The sequence below is a fragment of the Phycodurus eques genome, chromosome 8 (genome assembly GCF_024500275.1).
Source record: "Phycodurus eques isolate BA_2022a chromosome 8, UOR_Pequ_1.1, whole genome shotgun sequence".
Taxonomy (NCBI): Eukaryota; Metazoa; Chordata; class Actinopteri; order Syngnathiformes; family Syngnathidae; genus Phycodurus; species Phycodurus eques.
The window spans coordinates 17,095,312-17,108,556 of NC_084532.1; the positions used below are offsets into that span (position 1 = coordinate 17,095,312).

General features: G+C 39.5%; 1 protein-coding gene across 1 annotated transcript in view; it reads right to left on the reverse strand.

Moving 5' to 3' along the window:
* Positions 1-8,097, reverse strand: part of fcho1 (FCH and mu domain containing endocytic adaptor 1) — a 52,854-nt gene extending 44,757 nt beyond the window's left edge. Inside the window, exon 1 of the mRNA XM_061684311.1 lies at positions 7,995-8,097. The gene's annotated coding sequence lies outside the window, so the exon portion shown is untranslated. The remainder of the gene's footprint in view (positions 1-7,994) is intronic.
* Between the last annotated feature and the right edge of the window lie 5,148 nt (positions 8,098-13,245).

Consider the following 13,245-nt stretch of genomic DNA (forward strand, 5'->3'; position numbering starts at 1 on the left):
TGAATATATGAATCCTACTACCGGTATATTAATTCTGGTGGTGATTCATTGTGTGGCTCATGCAAAGACAGATAATCCTAACACAAAATCTGCACTCTCAAATTGTCTTTGCAAACCACAACAACAAGCCAATGCTTAATTTACACATAAACAAAGGCACATCAAACATTATCACCAAGGAGGTGACATAACCTGTATTTAATGACAAGGTAAAAATCAGCACAGTACAGAAAAGCCATTGAAGTGATAAAAATATTTGTTTTTTAAGAGAGGAAATATGGGAGCAATCAGAGTGATCAACAAAGGCCAGGCAGTCATCCCCCCATTGTCCTGGATTGAATGTAGTTTTGTCAATGCAGCACTACTGCAGTCCGTGACCATGTGCCAGGCAGGCACCGCTTGCAAAAGCAGCTGCATGAGAATACATTGCTGTGCCACAGAAAACACTCTTCACTATCTAACAAGGACATTCACGCAACCTCTCAGTGCATTAAGAGTATGTTGACACTAGTAGCTATTTATTTAATGACTCACATTGCTTTTATTGTCATTTTGTTGTGTTCTCCCATTGTTTTCACTGTATATGGATTTTAAGAACAAATACTACATCAACACTAGTTTACAAATAGAGAGAAGTGACAGAAAATCAAAGGAGAGCAAGTCAAGAACTAGTAGACACTCATTTAATGGAGCATTGAGAGATATTTGCTTGGTTGATACCTGGGGTAAATTTGCAAACCATAACAATTAATTGTTCATTTAAAAAATAATAATAAAAATAAAAATATATATATATATATATATATATATAACCACTTTTGAACATATGTAGGCTAAATTGTTGGTATCCTGTCCATTTAAAAGAAAAATCATGTACAATGGTCATTGAAATAATGTGAAAGTGACAAAAAAATAATAATTACAGTCGTTAATAAAAATTAACTATTGTAACGAAATTTGGCTGTATTTTTTGTGGTCAAATGTAATTATTAATAATAAAAACTAATGAAACTATGTGAGTCCCAGGACGCACACGTCTGGAAACAATGAGTCCCTGCAACTTATCACAGAATACAGATACATTAATCCTCCGCTATATTACGGTTTTAGATTCACTGTCCAGCTAACTTACAGAATTTTATTACTGTCGGTTCCAGATAGGACACGCTATTATCAACAGCACCGTCGCGTACATGCGCATCACATATGTCACCACAAAGTACGCAGTTGTGTCTGGCCAGTGCCCACCATGTACCGACGTTGACGCTGGCCCGCTACTTATTAGTTTTAAATGACAAGTGTGAGCCGTCAACTCATCTGGACTACTGGTGAGCATGATAGCTACACACACCTACCTTGTAAAGTTCAGTAAGCCGGTAAACTCCTCAAGACACAAGTCACCCACAGCTTTTCTTGTTACGCAACATTATTATTATCAATGCTGCTACATCTGTCACTGGAGTAAAACCAAAAGTTGTTTCCCTGAGTGACGTCACGTATAATCATCTCAATATTAGTTTACTTTTCATTTCACTCCTTATAATAAACACAGTCATCTGCAAAGGTTTTAATAACTTTGTTATGAAGCTAGCAAAGCTAAAATATGTCAATCTATCCGTTTGTCTGTTTGTTTAAACCCTGTTTATAGCATAGACATATGAAGATATGTGCAAAGTTAAAAAGCCTAGACTCCTTTAAAGGGTTAGGGGAAACAAACTATCATTAAAATAAAGTGTGATAACTGCAGTAGTAATGATTTATCCATGTTCTGTTTGGGACGATAATTTGAAACAGGTAAATTGGTTTGTTTTGTTAGTAAATAATTTGCAAAATAGTGTGAATAATCATAAACGATACTTTTATATGTGGTGGTACACTTATGCAATTGTTTTTAGATGTATGTCAATCATAGGGTTGTGGTAATGCTCAAAATGAAGTGGTTTTCCCAGGGGGCGAGGGTTAGGAGCCCTTACTATAAAAACTGGCCCCTCTGAGTCAAACAAATGATCAAATAAAAGTAAAGCCTTTGTTTTTTTAAATTTAATTGACCGGTTTTGTCTGTTACTGCTTGTTGCGGACAAACTTCTTGTCCACAGTAACATATTTTGCAAATATCATATCTTGAGTCAGTCAATCTTCATACAAAACTATGGCATGCCATGGTCATGCTGTACCTTCTCAAAAAATGGTGCGACCAAATCATGTGCTGGTGCGACCAACTTTTTCAGTTTTTTTTATTTATTTAGTTTTGTTACATAAAATATGAGTTGATCGTCATACACAGCGAGGCAGTAAATGAACTACTAACCCAAAAACAGAGCCAGGACCAGATTGCCCCAGGATCCTTCCATCTGTAGAGGAGAGGCACCTTGGCCGGACACATTAGCAGCCTCAAGCACAGTCTTTCATGAGAGACTGAAACAGTATTTCTTAGCAAGATCATATGCACTAACCTGCATGTCTATCTTAGGGCAACCGCACACGGAGACGCACGACTGAACTGAGGCGCAATGTGCAAGGTTCTGCAAATCATTTTAATGAGTGGCCGACTATTGGCAACTAGTTTTGTTGCAATTTGAAATATGAATTGCAGGCGAAGGGCATCGCAACGTTGCAGATTAACAGCCAATCAAAAATGTCACATTCCATTATGACGTCTTTAGCAACAAACAGGTCATTTCCGGGTACGAAGTGAGATCCACTCGGCCAATACAGTAAATATATTACATGTATAATTTGTTTCTCAATAATACACAGAGGTGCGTAGAGTATCAAAATATTGTACTCAAATAAGAGTACTGTTACTTTTGAATAATATGGGTCATGTAAAAGTAGTCCTCCAAAGTTTACTTGAGAAAGAAAGTATTCTGTGAAAAAAAGTACTGAGGAACTAGTAACTTCTGATTTATTTTTTTAAATCAGAGTATGAACATCAAATAAAATAAAAATAACTCAATAAATATGAATGTGCAAATTCAGATATTGCTGAACAATATCACTTAATCTAAAACATAAATACAATCTTTAATCTTTTACAAATACAGGAAGAATGAAGCAGTGGATATAAAAATTATGCACACCCCTGTTCAAATGCCAGGTTTTTTTTTTAGGTATTTTTAAATAAAATAAATCTTGTTGCACAAGGATGCACTCCCTCTTATAACTGGCATGTGGCTGTGTTACATCTGAACACAGCCACATGCCAGTAAAAAGAGGGAGTGCATCCTTGTGCAACATTCAAATTGGGAGTCCACACAAACCTGCCACCATTTAAATTTTTAAGTGAAAAAAAACAAACTAAGTTGAGAGAAAACCACAAGGTGCTTTCTCAAGTTTGAAGTGATCTGAAATATCCAGGTTTGGGCAGTGACAAACCTACGCTGCATGTTAAAGCTGTTGTTTTTCCTACTCTGTAAACACCAGTCGCAAGGGGCTGGCACAACTTACTTCGATTGGCCCGCAAAGCCCAATAGAAGACTTTGTGTGCGGATGTGACTTCTTGTGTCGTTTGATTGGAGTGCATCCATTTCATCCATTTTCTACACCGCATATTCTCACTTGGGTCGCGGGCGTGCTGGAGCCTATCCAAGGTAACTGCTGGCAGGCGGCGGGGTACACCCTGAACTGGCTGCCAACCAATCGCAGGGTACATATAAACAAACAACCATTCGCACTCACATTCATATCTATGGACACTTTAGAGTATTCAATTAACTTACGTGCATGTTTTTGGCATGTGAGAGGAAACCAGAGTACCCGGAGAAAATCCACACAGGCACAGGAAGAACATGCAAACTCCACACAGGCGAGGCCGGATTTGAACACAGGTCCTCAAAACTGTGAGGCAGACGTGCTAACCAGTGGACCACCGTGCCACCTCTGATAAGTACAATTTATCCAAAATGTTCCTTGAGTAAATGTAACGGAGTAAATGTAGCGCGTTAGTACCCACCTCTGATAAAATAATTTTATTAATATTATATTAATATAATATTTAAGATTCCATATGTACCTGGGGCTAAAAAGCAAAGCGTGGAGAGCCTTTACTGCCGAAATTCACAAGCATAGTCAATGAATGGGGCTATCATTGCCAACAGCTTCTCAAATATCCACACACACTCCTTTATTTCTTGCCCGTTTTCCTCTATTTGTATTATTATAGCACAGCTACAGAGGCCAGGGTAATCCACTTCTTCCTTTGCGGGGAGTACATTATACAGACCCTTTCCAAAAAATTTTAATATCATGGAAAAGTTTATTTATTTCCATACCTCCATTCAAAAAAATGTAACTTTCATAGATTATACAATCTATGAAGAATCTAGCAGAGATCCAGAAAGAGTGGAATGAGGCAGGAGTCACAGCTTGAGCCAATGTAGGAAGCGTCTCAACTGGGCCAAGGAGAAGGACTGGACTGTCTGCCAGTGGTCCAACGTCCTCTTTTCCGATAAAAGTAAAGTGTGCCTTTCACTCGGGAATCAAGGTCCGAGGGTACGGAGGAAGACGGGTGAAGAACAGAACCCAAGCTGCTTGAGGTCCAGTGTCCAATATCCACAGTTAGTCATGATTTGTGGTGCAATGTCCAGTGCAGGTGCTGATAAACTCTGCTTTCTTAAATCCAAGGTCACCGCAACAGTCTACCAGAATCTTTTTGAGGACTTCATGATTCCTTCTGCTGAGGATCTGTATGGAGATGTAGATTTCATCTTCCAGCAGGACCTGGCCCCACCCCATACCACCAAAACCTGGTTGGATACCCATGCCATCACAGTGCTTGACTGGCCAGCCAACTCACTGGATCTAAACCCCATTGAGAATCTATGGGGTATCATCAAGAGGAAAATGAGAGGCACTACACCCAAAAACAAAGATGAACTGACAGCAAGCATTAAGGAAATCTGGGCTTCCATAATTCCCAGGCAATACCACAGGCTGAGTGCCTAAATGCCACGGGACAGTGATTAAATCAAAGGGATTCCCAACCAAGTACTGAATATTAACATCGTTTTGAAAGTACCATATTTTGATTTAATGTGACCCTAAATTCCTCTTTTTTTCCCCTACAAAAATTAAAAAGTAAATGGCGATTTCTTCACAGTATTAAACATTTTTTGAATTCCTGATTTTGTGGATTTTATGAGCTGGAAGCTCAAATTATGTAAAAATAAACAAATAAATACTTGAAATGTTTTTAATTGTGGGCCCTGAATCTATAATCTATGAAAGTTTAACTTCTTGAATGGAATTATGGAAATAAATTAACTTTTCCATGATTTTAACATTTTTTGGAAAGGGTCTGTATGCGAAACCTAAAAACGTTTCCCAATAGAAGAGCAGGGATCGCAGTTTTTAAATAGTGCGTCGGTAAGTGTGCGACGGTCACTGTAAATTGTTAGCAATTGTTTAGTTCAGTCATGTTTGGTCACTGGGCTCTTGACTTATAATGCAACACATTTAATAAATTATTAACAGTGACTAATAAATGTTTTGCTTGTGCTGTGTAAAACATTCAATTTGCTTTTTGCTGCTTTTATGTTCCTGGCCTCTGGGTTTTGGCAATGCAGCCAGAATGACTTCTGCATATGGAAAGTAAGCTTATATGTGATTAATACGTCATGGGCAGTGTATAACATGTTGAAGGTGAGCCAACTGTTCGGAAGCAACAAGATCAGTCAAAGAGAATATTATTATTTATTATTTTATTTTATTTATTTTATTATTTCTCCTCATTGTGTGTGCTTACCACTTGTTTGTCACTGGCTCTGTTATTAGATTGTAGTTTGGTGCAACTGCTACTATTTTCAAACTTTCAGCTCGACAGCTGCACCAAATGTCGAAAGATCAACTCTTATTCATATCGTAAAAAGGAAGGAATAGAAATAGCAGCAGAAGTAAACATAAAGTAGTACAAAAAGTCAAAATCCATCCATCCATCAATTTTCAACACCGATTGTCCTCATTGTGATAGCAGGTGAGCTCAAGCCTATCCCAACTGATTTAGGGTGAGAGGCGGGATACCCTGGACTGGTCGCCAGTCAACAGCAGGGCACATTTCGATAAACAAACATTCACACTCAGATTTTCCCACCTATGGTCAAATTAGGCCATGTTCAGACTGGCAGCACAAAATATGTTTGTCATATCCCCTTTGTATCATCTTTTGACCATTGGTCAGTGGTGCACAGCCACAAACTGCAAAGAACTCAACAGTTATAATTTCCCTCTCTATTTACTTCTGGTGTATTTTTTTTTTGTTAGCTTCTTTATTGTGGTCAGGTCATTGTGGTCAGGCCAGCCAAAAAGTTGAAGTCAAGGCAGCTGCTACGATTGTTAATACCACAGTTATGTCTTACTGTGACACAGCGCCTCTCTGCCAATGTGGTGAGGGGGCCAACTTCAAAATAAAAACTTAATATATTACTACAATGGACATCAATGCCATTTTAAGATATTATTTTGAAGTTGGCCACAGAGCCCTTAATGAAGCCTTAATCATATGTTCACCCTTTGGTGGCTGGCTGACAAGGTTGTGGCCACTCCTACAAATGAAGCACTTTTCATATGCAGCAGTGCCCGCATTTATTTTACAAAAATAAAATAAAAAATCTTCGACGATCAGGCTCATTTAATCGTGGCAGCCAAAATCGGAATCCCGATTAAAATTCAATTAACTGTGCAACCAAATTATATATATATATATATATATATATATATATTTCTCAGCAATGAAATGTTAAATGACAAAAATTTTAATGTTTCACTTTTATTTCCTACATCACTGTAATTTAATCAAACGCGAAAGTGAACTCAATTCTGTTAATGTAATTTGAAATGACCATTTAGTTTTAAAGAACAATAAATCAATGATTAAAAAAAAGACAATTGTTCATCCTCCTTACTCAAGAGTACTTAAGTTGATTTTTGTAAAGCTCCAGTTTTGAACACAATGTCGGTGTTTGAGGGTTATTTCTCTGAACAATTTGAATGAAAAAATAAAAATATGAATAACTAATAAATGCAATATTACTGACTTGCACCACATGATATTTTTCACCGTTAAAATCAACAAGCCAGCTTCAGTATATACTGTACTTTACATATTTTTGCACCCACACATGGTCTGGAAGTTAATTTACATTTGGGGAGAGCAGGATAAAATCCCATATACAATACTGTGTGTAGAATTATACAATCATGTATAACTGCAGTGCATTTTTCTGCATCTGAAGGGATCAGGGTTCACAAATAAAGACCAGAGCTATTCTGTAACAATATGGAATTAAATTGAGTATGGAATGAAAATTTGATCAAAACTGATTGGAAGATCGATCAAATCATGAATTGTAACTGGATATCTACAGCAGACCGACAAACCTTTTGGGGCCCATGCACCCAGCCAAGAAACCCAATATTGAGCTCATATCCTCTTGAGTAGCAACTAATCTGAAACCTCACTCAAAGTAAAACTATTTGTCCGATGGCAAGCTGATACATGTGGTGGTCAGGAGGCATCACAGAGGATAAATGAAAAGATAACGTGTTTGAGCTCATTTAGCAACGGTGCCACCAGTGCATGAAAAGTACTGTGTACATTTTGGCATTTGCCTTATAGATCTTGGTTATGTTTAAAACAGCCGCACTGAAACCAATCTGGGGAAACCTGTTAAAACGAAACAATTCATACTCAATATTGCCTTAAAGTTAGCATTAATTTTTCTATACAACGTTAAAACACAATGTACGCCTCAATCGAAAATACACGTTTCTCTACTACGTGAAAGAAAACTAAACTTTAAACTGTGGCTCCATCATTTCCATACATACTGTACACTGAAGTTTTCTTCAGGTCAACTACACCTTTGCTGCGTTAGCTTATGTCAAACAACCGCTGTCACAGCCATGCATGACTAAACCGCACGACGCCTTCTCAAGTCAATTGCGTTATTAACGGAGGTTGAACACACTTGTAATTGAAATAAAGGCTACTTTATGACCTGTGGCTGTGTAGACTCCTCCGGAGACCTTTATATAGCATTGTCCATCCCCGGTGTTTCGGCAGCCTCCGTCCTACAGTGTTGTTGGTAACCGACCCTCACTCTCAGCTGGATGCTTGTTGTAGTAGAAATGAGCAAAGCCTTCCAGTGTGCACTCCCGCTCACACCCTGCACAGCGACGACTGGCTGCCCGTTCCGTCACTCATAGAGAACCCGTGAAGGAGGCATAGCAACGGTACAGGGGCGTGTTTTAAGTGTGTATACTAATATGTTATTGGTTGATTATTTACATGGGCTCGCCCATCCTTAAAAAAAATAAAAACTTGGCACTTGAAGACGCTAGCTAGCATTCGTCATTTGAGAGCGGCTTCTAACCTATAAGGAATATTGACAGTGTACTACGTGCGCAAAGGTCTGAGAACGTAACAATGTCACACATTGTACTCGCAATGAATGCAATTTGGCACTGTCGCTTTTTGTTACGACTTTCTCGGCTCAATTTCCCCACACAAACCTAATTAGCAAACGAGGGCACCCCCTGCTGGATGAGGACAGCAACTACATCGACATCACTAAACTACTCCTCATCTGAGACGCTTCGACGGCAGTTTTCCAGTCTTCACTCAGCGAAGCCACCCATTTTAACCTGGAGAAATCTCACGGCACACTACTAAACAACAACAAAAAAATGGAACAATAAACACTAAAATACGACGATCTTGTCTTAATTTACTGTCATGCACTTAGTGTGAATTCTGGGCCCGTTTAATACGGAGCTCATAGGTTTGCAGGAGCCAAGACGTATTCTCTTGTATCAATGGCAACAGGTTTCTTGTACCCTCTTTCTAATGGAAGAGCATATAATTATTCTGCCTGACACTATACGTCGCTGACATAGATGAACAAAGATATACAGTATTTGTAATTGATCATTGTAATTGAATTCATTCTTGATTGGCTAATTTCCTGCTCCACCCCTGACGATCTCTCACTGCACACTAGTGTGCCACACCACAGCACCCTGGTTGGGAATCACTGTCTACGGTATAGGGAAAGTCATTTGAACATTTATTCAGTATCCTTGATGTTATGTCATGTTAAGGTCCATGTACTGGTACACTGTTTCTCCTCACTATTAAGACAACAATTCTGCCACACAACTCAGATGCTCTGGTAGAATAACAGTGTCTCTTACGAGTAAAGTTTATTTCCACTACTAGTCCCACTTTTGGCCTACTATTACGACCATTCGACCAAGCTGGATATCAAATAAATATCCATTTGTATATCCTTGCTATCCAGGTCAAGGTGTGAACCTTGTTTTAGTGTGCTTTCCCCCCCTCACTACTAGGACAACTTTGGCATACTAGTAGGTCAACAACAGCTTACTAGTAAGGCAAAACTGTGCGCTAGTTGACAACTGTCCCACTAGTGATATCAAATTCTACGAGTTAACATCAAACGTTTCAATAGTAATACAAGTAACATGCAGATGTCAACTAGTTTGTTTTTTTCCCCTCACTAGTTACATGGACTTGTCCAACTAGTATGCCCAAGTTGTACTAGTGTGCATAAGGTAGTGAATAGCAGAAGTAGAAATAAAACATTACTAGTAAGACATTCATTTTCTTTCTGGTAAGGTCAAAAATCATACTAGCACATGGACTTTAAGCTGCTGGAAATCAAAAACATTGACAAAATGCTGAAATGGTTTTCCATACCTAAGGGGTATTTCTTTCTTTTTTTTTTTACAATATTAGTTGTTCATGTAGGAGCAGCACAGTGAGTTCAGAGTTCAAATCCCAGCTCCAGCCTTCCTGTGTGGCGTTTGCATAATCCCACATCTGCGTGGATTTTCTCCGTGGACTGTGGCTTCCTCGCACATGTGAAAAACAAGCACGTTAGGTTCATCGAAGACTAAATTGTCAGTAGGTGTGAATGTTAATGTGGCGGGTTATTCGGGCAGCTCACCTGAGCCATGATCCTAATGAGGACTGTGAATGAATTCTACTACTCTACGGTGCTCGCTGATGTCTTACATTAAAAATCAATGTCGTTTTATTATTATTCTCCTACTGTATATCACTAGTAACAGCATTGTGTGTATCTCATCCCAGGGGAAATTAAATACCTGTGTCGAGCCACACTAGCTCAGAGGTAGGGAGACACTTTTCACTCAGATGAGCATTAGTTTTTGGTTTTTATCTTGAAAAAATTCTTTAACCATTCCCCTATTGACTGTTTTTTTGAAATGTTTTCTTTGTCTTCGGCCTTGCGCCTCCTGTGCTGGATACTTGTGCGACTTGTCTGTGACAGGAGCTCTTGGACCTCGTTGTCCTTTTTATTCTCTGTTCCTCGGTGGCGTTCAACCTCTTCGTTTTTGTCCTCCTCTGTTCCTCTGTGCTGCCCGTTCTCCTTTTCATCCTCGGTTGCTTTGATATGTTCATCAGGTTGATCAGTGCCGGTTTGGACCTCGGCCATGTTCTCAGCGGCGGGTCCGAGGAGGTCGAACGAGCCCGACTCCTCAGCTGCAGACCGATTTTTCTGTCTCTCAAAGTCCTGGTACACCAGAGCCGGTGCAGCCTGCTCCATAATCTGCAGGAGCAGATTGGTGGTCCTTCGTTGTTGAAGCTTTAAATCTAACTCTCTTTTCCGTTGCTCTATCTGCTGTTCAAAATAATGGTCTTTGGAAGAAAAGTTCTTCAACGTCTGCGTGTACTGAGTTACGAGCGATGCAGGTGCCTTGCTCTCTTGAGTCACTCCAGTTACTTCCATGTCATTCTCAATTGACGCAAGGGTTTCCTCTTCCTGAGGTGCAGAGGTGTCTTCCTGTTCAGGAGGTGCTGCTGTGGTTTCATCCTCGTGAGGTGCATCAGTTATTTGTTCCTCAGAAAGTGCTGCTGTGGTTTCCTCCTCATCCTGCTCTTCTTGAGGCACACCAGTGGGTTTCTCCGCAGGAAGTGCTGATATGGTTTCCTCCTCCTTCTCCTCCTCCTCCTCCTCCTCCTCCTCCTCCTCAGGTTCTGCAGTTGCCTTCTCCTCCAGAGGAGCATCAGTCGTGTTGTGCTCCATATGTCCTGCAGTCACTTCAACCTGCTCGGGTGATTCGGTTATATCTTGCTCCATTGGTGCTGCATGCAGTTCAGCAGTGAACAGATGCACGAGCCACAAAAACACGCTCAGCCCAGCTATCCTGCGTTAGATGACGTCACAAAACGAAGGCGCGTCCGCGACTGCGCGCCTTGAAGTCCAAAACGTTGCTTAAATGAGTCATTAATAGCTACATCAGGAGAGAAGTCAAATAAAACGTTGACTTCCCTTTCGGTTTTTCATCGGTAGCCTACTAGGTGCATCATCAAAATAGGATATTTAAAATTCAGACGGTGGGAAATAAAACAATGACATTAACAAGCATGTCAATAATGTGGGCTTTCGAACATGAACCAATATCAAGCGTGGGGGGCCACCAGCCAGAAGGAAAAAGCGAGAATGAGGCCCTAGGCGAGGGTTCCAACTGTGACACGTTGTTGATGCAGTGCGCATTGTTATTGATGGGCGTGTAACATGGAAGTCAGTTGCGGCGCCTCTGATATGTGCGGATCCCATGCGCACAAACGTATGCCCTCGAAACGCAAATAACCACAGTGTCTTTTCAAGTGTAGTCCCAACAACAACAAAAGTGACGTACACCTCGAATATTGAAGTTTCCTGACTTGCACTAAACTTCCAATCTTAATTGAACTGTCGAGAGTCCAGTTTTTATCAATATGGTTACAACTAGTTCTGACGCAAATGACACAGCTCGTCGTTTTTCAGGCAATGATACGCAAAAAGTAGGGCCTGATGGGAAGTAATGCAGAGTGTCACCACAAGAGAGCGTACTGGACCCACTTGTTCCACTCTCCTTGTGGTGAATAAAATGAAGGGCTTTTTTTTTTTTTTTTTTTTTTAAATCTCCACTGAGACAAGGAATCAAATTCCCCACAATAATGCCAGTGACTGACGTTGTAATATATAGTGGATTCGCGTTGCATAAACACAACACTGTGTTTTTTTCCCTTTTCTTTTTTTGCACACACACACACACACACACACACACACACTGCCTCTCCCCATGACCCAAAACAGACTGCCCACACAACAAAGGACTTCATCAGGGGGAAAAAGTCAAAGGTCTTAGACTGGCCAAGTCAATCACTGAACCTTAACCCAATAGAGCATGCATTTTACCTCCTGAAGAGGAGACTGAAGGGAGAAACCACCAGAAACAAACAAGAACTGAAAGAGGCTGCAGTAAAGGCCTGGAAAAGCATTTCAAATGAAGAATGCAACAGTCTGGTGAAGTCAATGGGTTACAGGCTTGATGCAATTATTACAAGTAAGGGTTATGCCACCAAATATTAAATGTTATTCACTTTAAGTTAATTTAATAATGTCTGTTCCAATACTTTTGCTCACTTGAAAAGTGGGTGGCTTCAAACAAAAGGTGCTCTGTCCTGAGTTGTTTAACACTCTAGATCAACAATCTAGATGTAAATACAATGAAATAAAAGCTGGAATTCGGAAGTTTTGCCTCATATTCATCTTTTGATCTGAAACCCAAATGTCTTCAGCATACAACAAAAACAAAGGAATTTACCTTGTCGTTTCAATACTGTACAAAAGTACAGTATATACCGGGTGATTGAAAAAATTTTTAAGTACTTGTAATTCATTTCCGAACTATAATTCTTACAAGAAATGAACATGAGAAGAAAGTGTATTGCATGGAGTTTTATTTCAAAGTGGATATCGGTGCCAGCATTAGCCACCAGTTTCTCAAGCTCCCTGGGAACCGCATTAACTGATTTCACAAGGAACTCTTGTGGGATGGAAGACATAACTTCTCGTATTCACCCTTCAAGTTCTTCCAAAGTCGTTGGTTTTGTAGATTAGACTTTCTCCTTTAATCATGGAACATACACAAAAAAATTTCGAAAAATACTACAACATATGTATAAATTATAAGTATTTTAAAATATGGAGTTACTTTTCAATCACCCTGTGTGTGTGTGTGTGTGTATATATATATATATATATATATATACACACACACACACACACAATATACTGTATATGCAGACTCACTTTAGATGTCAAAAGGGATTTTTGGTTGCCGCATTTTTTTTTCTGTTTTTTTCTGTGGGAGACTTAAACTTAAAAATGGCCATGAATCAGTTAATGTATTTCAATAGTTATCAAGTTCCAACTA